This window comes from Nanorana parkeri, unplaced genomic scaffold (genome assembly GCF_000935625.1).
Source record: "Nanorana parkeri isolate BGI_ZX_2015 unplaced genomic scaffold, ASM93562v1 scaffold135, whole genome shotgun sequence".
Classification (NCBI taxonomy): domain Eukaryota; kingdom Metazoa; phylum Chordata; class Amphibia; order Anura; family Dicroglossidae; genus Nanorana; species Nanorana parkeri.
Window position 1 is genome coordinate 797,650 of NW_017306403.1, and position 8,467 is coordinate 806,116.

Genomic DNA, 8,467 nt, shown 5'->3' on the forward strand with positions numbered 1-8,467 from the left:
TCTCTTCCAAAGGGGGCAGGAAAAAAAAAAAAAATAAAAAAAAAAAAAAAAAAAAAAAAGTATCACAGTCCAGGATTATTGATGTCCTGTCAAAAGTCTCTGTGACATTTCAATTACTGGACTGGCTGATGATGACGGGAGACCAGAGCTCCATAGAGAAACATCCTAATCTAGACAGACGTTAGGGGGAGAAAAAGAAGACGCTACCCACAGCACCCGTACGGTTATACTCACCTGATCCTCCAAGAGGCCGGCTCTTACACCGGCCCATGGGGCCTCTCTTGCCCATCCGCCGCAGCAGTCTAAGGTCCCCGAGTCATCGCGTTTTATAGATTGTGTATAGAACGTGAGGACACCAAAGGACATAGCATCTTAACCCTTGCAGCACAGGGGTATCCCCACTGCAAGGGTTAACAACATTTTTAACCAGAGTTCTTCTTTAAAAAAAAAAGTCCTTTGTCAGGATGAGACAAGATGTTACAACCAACACGTTTCAGGGGTGCCATACATCAAGGCTTTAAAAGCTGTATATGACTGGGAAGCAGGGCTATCGGAAGAGGGTTCAGGTACTGGTATTGGTCGGCGTGATATATTCAGGCTGCAGCAGTCAAGCAGTTGATCGGGTGGCTGTCATCTCAAAAGCACAAAAGTAAAAAGAGGTTTCCAAAAAAATGGTTTCACAATGAAATGATGAGCTACCGTAGCACCACAAATTAGTATTTGACCAGATTTACGCTCACTTTTAACCATATCTACATCCAGAAAGAGAAGAAGTTACCCAGCACCGGCTTCAGAAAGTACATTGCTGATGTCCCTGTGAGGTGCACCCTAGCTACTGGCTGCAATGGATTGCCAAGAGCCGATTAAAGTGACACTAAACTACGGAGTTAAATCCTAAAAATACATTCAGGCACCTTAACTATTACCAAAAATGTATCTTATTTGTGTATCACTCGGCTGTAGATCCTCCAATCATCTCTGAATTGGTGCCGACACTGTCCTTCCTTCTGGAGGGGGGGCTACTTTTGTTCCCCATGGTTCCTGTGTGTTGTAAAGTAGTCACCGCTCCAAGCTCGCTCCCGTGATGAACTACAATCTCACTTATAGTTCACTGATTTGTTTTGAGATTGTAGTCCATCCTGGGAGCGAGCTTGGAGCGGTGACTACTTTACAACAGGCACAGGGGCCATGAGGAACACAAGTAGCCCCCCTCCAGAAGGAAGGACAGTGTCAGCACCAATTCAGAGATGATTGGAGGATCTACAGCCGAGTGATACACAAATAAGATACATTGTTGTTCATAGTTCAGGTACTTGAATGTATTTTTGAGATGTAATTCCCGAGTTCAGTGTCACTTTAATGCAAACTAAGTGAACTTTTTGATATTGGCATATTTGCTGCGTTTTCCGGCACTACAAGCTCCCTGATTGGCCGCCTGCAAAACGCACCCCAAGCCAAACCTTTTAAAAGCCTCGAGCCGATTACTAATTAAGGAAAAACAAAAGCTCGTCTTCACGTGAACTTGAATTCTAGCGCGCCTCATCGATTCCGCACGTCAGATAAGAGCCAGAAATTATGAAACCATTGTCTCCATCACAAAAGACACGTTTGGAATCGGCGTTGGAATTTATGAGGAGTTGAAGATTCTCTGTATTACATTTAAATATTAAATCATATGAAGTCGACGGCAATTTCCCAGCAAACTGAAGTATTTTAATACCGAATCTCTCGCCTACCGGCGATGCGCGATCCCTCATCTAAGGATGTGAAGAATGATTGAAGGGTGTACGTGGGGAACAGAATTCTTGCAGCAAGTGAGGGGGGTTGAGACACGTGCAAAAGCTGAGAAAATGTTAAAGCTGTTAGTTTAATGTGCTAATATTTCACCTTCTCTGGTCCCCCCCGCCCCTTCAACAACGTGCTAATGACATTTTATAACAAGACTTTTCTATTTTCATTACATACCTTATTTTATACCCAGTGATGTCATCACTGAGTCTTTGTGCTGCTCTATGCAATGCAGGCAGATCATGGCTGGTGGGAGGGGCCTGCAAAGTTCTGTACGTTGCTTTCAGAAAACATCACAGCACCCTGCCTCGCTTCTCCTCTCAAGAGCCCTCAGCCCTGATGCAAGCAGTGGGCTGGCTCTTTTGGGAGGAGTTATGTAAATATCAAAATGCCTCGGTGTCAGTCTGGAGGAGTGGGCGTTCCTAGGCAGGATGCATTTGCATGAAGAAAGCCCAAGCTGAGCCTCCATGATTGGACTGGTTCTTGTTAAAAGTTATATAAAATATCAAAATGCCTTGATGGGAAGATATCAGTCTGGAGGAGAGGACTGCCTAAGATCAGTGGCGTCACAAGGGGGTGCGACCCGCACCCGGGTGACACCATTGCAGTGGCGACACCAAAATGACCGACAGTCATTTTGGTGTCACCCCCTCTAAAAAGTCGGGCACTCGGTCATGGACCGAGAGCCCGACACTGTCAGGAGAGAAGAGGTGACCCGGCGACATACCTCATCCCGCCGGGTGAATGTCCCCTTCCTCTCACTGCCGGTGTCCATCGCCAAGATGGCAGCCGGCAGGCGTCAATCAGATGGCCGCGCGTGCACGATGACATCAGCACGCACGCGGTGACAACACGGCGGGGTGTAACACGGGCTAGAGACCGGGTGATACCTGGCCTCGGGACGCCCCTGCCTTAGATAACATCCACATGTGACACTGAGCTTTTATGATTGAAAAAACTGAAATCCAGCTAAAAGGGGCGGGCCAAGGACAGTCAGACTGGTGAAGGAAAGAACCAGATGATACTGGACGTCCTCCAGCCAGGAAACGAGGCGGGCTCTATCTGACTTGCTGCAGCTTCTAATGCACATTGCGAGGAGCTCCCAGTGTGCAGTGAAATCAGAGGAAGCAGTTTCAGTCCAGGAGAGGAGAGGAGCTGGTACAAGACTGAAGGGAAGGCCGGAGTTCAGCTTCTTTTGTAGTCTACTATGTAGACAGTTTTATGTTGTCAGCCATGACAGGCTGAGGAAAGGCCCTCTGCAGAGTTCTCCATCAGAAGAAAAAACATCTGGCTCAACAAATCAAACTCTTATCTTGATCTCCGGATGGTTTGAAAAGCATCTGTAAAAGATATTCCTAGAACTTTTATGGGTTTATTGGCCCTAAAAATACAGAGAGGGAAATAAAGCCGACAAGGTTAAGGTCCCTTTAAACATTTCATGTGAAGTATTGCGCAACAGTAGGAAAGTTGGTGTCGGAGGCCCTATAAAGCCCTTCAAGCGGCTCTAATCAGCCTTGATGAGGAATGTCACAAGAGAGGTTTTACTAAGTAACAAAACAAGGGCATAAAGAGGAGTCACAAGAGAGATTAGTGAACTGAGAGCTGTATGTTGTTTGCATGGCTAGGAGCACGACTGTAGAGCTCCATTGTCTGCATGGTGGCCAAGAGATCACACGGAATGTAGACGTGGACATGGTCCACAGCCACAGGCCGAGGAAGCATCTCCTGAACCAATATTTGCCGTGACGTCACGCCTCGTCCTGTGAGCTCAGCTCGATGCCGACAGTCGTAATTTACCGACTGATCATTTTGTCTACGTCACTGGAAGGCAAAAGGTGATAGAGGACAGCCAGTAAGACATCTTCCACCATTCACCTGCATGGCCGCCAGGATTAGATCTTAGACAGTAACTGGTGAAGGAGGGCTTGGGGTCTCCTAGACTCCTACCAGAGAGTCAAGCCAGAGCACGCAGAGGGTAAATGATATAGAAGACCATAAAAATCTAAATGCAGATTCCTGGTTAGACTTCAAACCCTGCCAGGCAAAGTTGGGCGCCATTCATATTATTGCATTGCAGGAACGCGTGCATTACCACAACGCACAAACCGCGTGCTACTTGAGATGTCATCTTGCATGGCACACCAGCGTACCTTGCCGCTGCAGGTGCGCTTCGCTGCCGTTGTGGGGCGCTTCTAAAGAAAAAGGGTGCAGGTCTGATTTCTCGACTGCAGAGGTGCATTGCCAGCCCATTTCGAGCGCACGTTGTGAACCCGGGCCTAAACCAAAGCCCGCCAACGACTTCTAGCACGCGGACATGGCTGCTTTGCCAGCCTACCCAGAAGGTCAGATGGTATTATTCAGAAATCCGAACCCTCTTAACTTCTTAGTCAGAACGACCTTTGCCTCTTTCCGCTGCCATCGATGCGAAAATGACAGATGCAACAATTAATCACATTTCATAAGCGGCGTCCATTAAACTGATTTCCTGGTAGTCCCATCAGCCAATTAAACACCCACAAAGTCTTTGGCGCTTAGCCCCCGGGAGAAATATTATATTATTCCTATAAAAAAGAAAAATTTGCAGTTGGTCGTGTTTGGTTTTAATTACCAAATGTAATTTTGTTTGCAAGATTGTGAGCAGGAACTGTGATTATAAAACAATCAGCTCGGTGGAAATAAATAAAAGGAGTGGAAGCCGTCGGGGAACAAAAAAGGATTGCTCGAGCCGTGGCGGCACCGAGCCCTCACAGCCCTTCCTGCGTCAGGGGTGGGCTGTACCTGCAACCACGGCACTTCGATGGGCAGAGTTTAGACAGGCAGCAAAATATTACAAAAGCCTTCAAGGAATGCGGCACCGCCGGCTGACCTCTCCTATTGAAAATGCAAGTTGCCGGGCTGTCCCAGAAGGAGTCCAGTAACCAGGAGTTCTGACTTTATTTGATCCATGCTTGTTCCAGGGCAATGGCTCAAAAGTATTCAATCAAGGGACGGCCAAGCTTTTGCGGAAGCATGCGCCCTTCTTCCCACGAGGCAGCCAATCGCCAACCTCATCAAGTGGGGAAGGGGACACTTGTGTAAGCTCCAACCAAAGCAAACATAGGGCTCCTCTGAATGAACATAGCAGGGGGAGCAGATGAAAGTCGAGTATGGGCAGCTGCAAAAGAGTGAACCTGTTGCTTTGTCCTGCAGCTAAATATATAAATGCATATATAACCCGCCCAAAGATATGTATTTCTGTTCATCCAGTGCTAAGGTTTACACAGCTCTGCCATGGGGAAAAAGACCTGATTCTAACCTGCTGTAGTAAAGTAACACTTACAGGTCCACTCCCCACCCCCAGTGGCATCACAAGGTGTACCGGGTTACACCATCAGAGGGGTAAGTCAGTCATTTTGGTGCCAACCCCTCTTAATATTCATGTACTCGGTCATGGACTGAGAGCCCAACAGCAGCAGGAAAGAGGGGGGGAGATACCCGATCCCGCCGGCTCAATATCCCCTCCTCTCTTTGCCAGCGTCCACTACCAAGATCGCCACCAACAGTGATGTACATGACCGCGCATGCAGGATTACGTCACACCACGGACGTCATAATGCATGCACAGCGGTGGCACTGGTGCAAAGGAGAAGCAACACACCGATGAGCTCATCTTTGTCAGTCTGCTTTCTCCTCCTATCAGCATCTTCTTTGTTCGCACCTGAGCACTGCAGCCAACATGATTGGGTCCCTGTGTTGCTTCATCCGTTTTCTGCTCTAAGCTCTGCTGTACTTGGCCTGCGAGAACTCAAACTTAGGTACTTAAGTGGATTGCCTGGTACTTACAATGATGCATTAATGGACACAGAGCTGCATTCATTTATGTCTTAGTCCTAAGCTACATGGACCATTTTAGGAGCTCAGGCGTGCTAGCCTGTGCCTAATCCCTAAGACTAGCAATCCATTGCTAAATCTACCCAAGAATGTCAGAAAAACCCATTGCTGGTCTTCGATCAAGGATTTGTCCAGTTACAAGATTAACTTTGTTACGCATTTACTTCTTAGTCACAAACGCAGCTTTTATCAATCTGGCTTGTACATGAATTTGCCCGGCTCATGCTCCCACTTCAGACTCGTCTTATGATATGGGAGTTATGTCAAATGGAGACAACTTTCCTAGGAGAAAAAAAAAAACACAGGGAGATAGCACAGAGATTTCAACTGCCCTTGGGTCAGCGCTCCGCTCCCGGCCAAGGGAAACAGGGGACTACAATAAATAGAACGCGAATTCCTGCTGAAAGGCTCCGGAAAAGCCTCCGCTTCCTGCCTATCCGGGTTCAGCAGCACAGAGATCGCTCAGAGTCAGACACAGAAATTACAGAAGGGTCATAAACCAACTCCATCCCGGCGTCACCAACTGTGGTGCAGACGGGTCAGCTATGGCAGAGGGAAAGGGGCATTTTTTCCAAAAATAAATATATAAAAACACACACAAATATATATATATTTACTTTAAGTACTGGACCCAGGCTTAGCATTTGGACCCAATCAGGCCTCTACTGCCTTGCACAGTACAACCAGTCTAAAATTGAACATGTTTATAGGCAGAAGTGGCACCAACATAGACAATAATGTGCCGCTGCTCCTACTTTGCCCAATCAGCACATAAGGGGTGTGTCCGTGCAGTGGCATCACAAGGGGGGTGCGGCCCGCACCCGGATGACACCATTGAAGGGGTGACACCAAAATGACTGTCATTTTGGTGTCACCACCTCTGGTAAGTGAAGCACTTGGTCATGGAACGAGAGAGCCCGACAGTGTCAGGAGAGAGGAGGGGACCCGGTGGCATACCTTATCTCACCGGGTGAACGTCCCCTCCTCTCTCTGCCGGCGTCCATCACCAAGATGGCCGGCGGCAGGTATCACAAAGATGGCAGCGCACGCGTGGTGATGTTGCGGCAGGGTGTCTCCTGGTATCCGCTCCGGGTGACACCCGGCCTCAGGACGCCCCTGTGTCTGTGACCATGCTTTTCTGAATTTGAGGCAATACACAGCTGAGATGCACACAGCTGAGATGCATATGGGGAGAGGTTTTCCCTGCCAACGTAAGTGTAATATCATCCTACCAGTACTTAGATCAGGGGTAGGCAACCTTGGCACCAAAGATGTGGCGACACTGCAAATCTCATCATGCCTCTTCCTTTGGGAGTCATGCCTGTGGCTGTCAGAGTCTTGTAATGCCTCATGGGACTTGTAGTTCCACAACAGCTGGAGTACCATCATCCAACCAGTACTTAGATCATGGATAGGCAACCATGGCACCCAAGATGTGGTGACACTGCAAATCCCACCATGCCTCTGGAAGTCATGCCTGTAGCCGTCAGAGTCTTGCAATGCCTCATTGGACTTCTTGTTGTGCCCCTGGCACAGGGCTGCCTGGCAGCTCAGCCAAGTTGGTGACCTGACTTTTATCTACTGCAGTTAAGCAACACAAGCATAGTCACCTCCCAGCCTCCAGCCTGTGATTGGACAATAAAAGGAATGCACTGGAACTGCGGGCAGGTTCACAGCTCTGGTCTGGTCCGGAAAGTGGTGCGAACCTGCCCTGACACACAAGCCAGCTCACACATTTATACATCTGTGCATTTAGCCGTCCACTCAGGAGTTCAGCTTTACAGACATACAATACATTTTACAGCCCGTGATTCACAGAGAACAGTCTCCAAGATCAACAGAAATCGAGTTTGGTGATGCAATGAGCCAGCAATGGCCAAATGATACAATAAAACCATATAAAAATTTAAATATGGATGAAAAAACAGGACCCTCCATGAAAAACGCCAGCAATGATGGACGCCAAGCATTCTGCCTCTTTGTTCCCAGCGGTTCTGTCCCTTTAACATTATTTCAGGAAGGGCATTTCATCACCCCAATCCCTTCATCCAGAGGAAAATGTATTTATATAATTATAGGAGTTTTATTGAGCCCATGTGTGCCGCGCTCTGGCGTTCTGTCTTGATTACCGCCCTAGGCTCAAGGTAATCTTATTCCGCTACTGACCACACAGGAGCAATGAAAGATGAGGTAAGAGGTGGCTTTGATTAGGTATAATTACATCCATCATGTTGGGCTTTCCGAGGCCCCATTCCAAACAGAGAACCGCATGGCAACAATCATACAACAACTTCCCAATATTTTACCAAACTGATCGCTAAAAGGAGCAAAATACAAGAAAATGTGCGGCCGTTCACAAAACGGGTAATATTCAGAATTCTCCTCCTAAGCGTATCCGAATTTCTTTATACTCCCCGGGGGCCTGCTTATATAGGCTCAGACCATTCTATCATTTGACTTCGTCAACCCGTACAACTTATTATTAGCTGGAAGCTTAAAGCGGGCCTTCTAACCAAAATGAATGTATGCCTCACCTTGCAGGAAGGCAACAAAGACACGACGGACACCAGAGCTCTACCTGAGCATGTGCTGCATAAATATACTTACAAGCCCAGTGGATCCAGTGTTGTCCTCTCTCGCACTGTTCTCCTACTAGAGGTCCTGCACCGCCATCTTCCTTTTGTACATCATGGGGAACCGGCTGACTTCCTGGTTCTTGCAGCTCGCCCCCCACAATGAAGAAGCACCACACCTCGGTATGAGCATGTGCGAGATCCGGTGCCACATCATTGGGGGGGGGGGGGGGGGG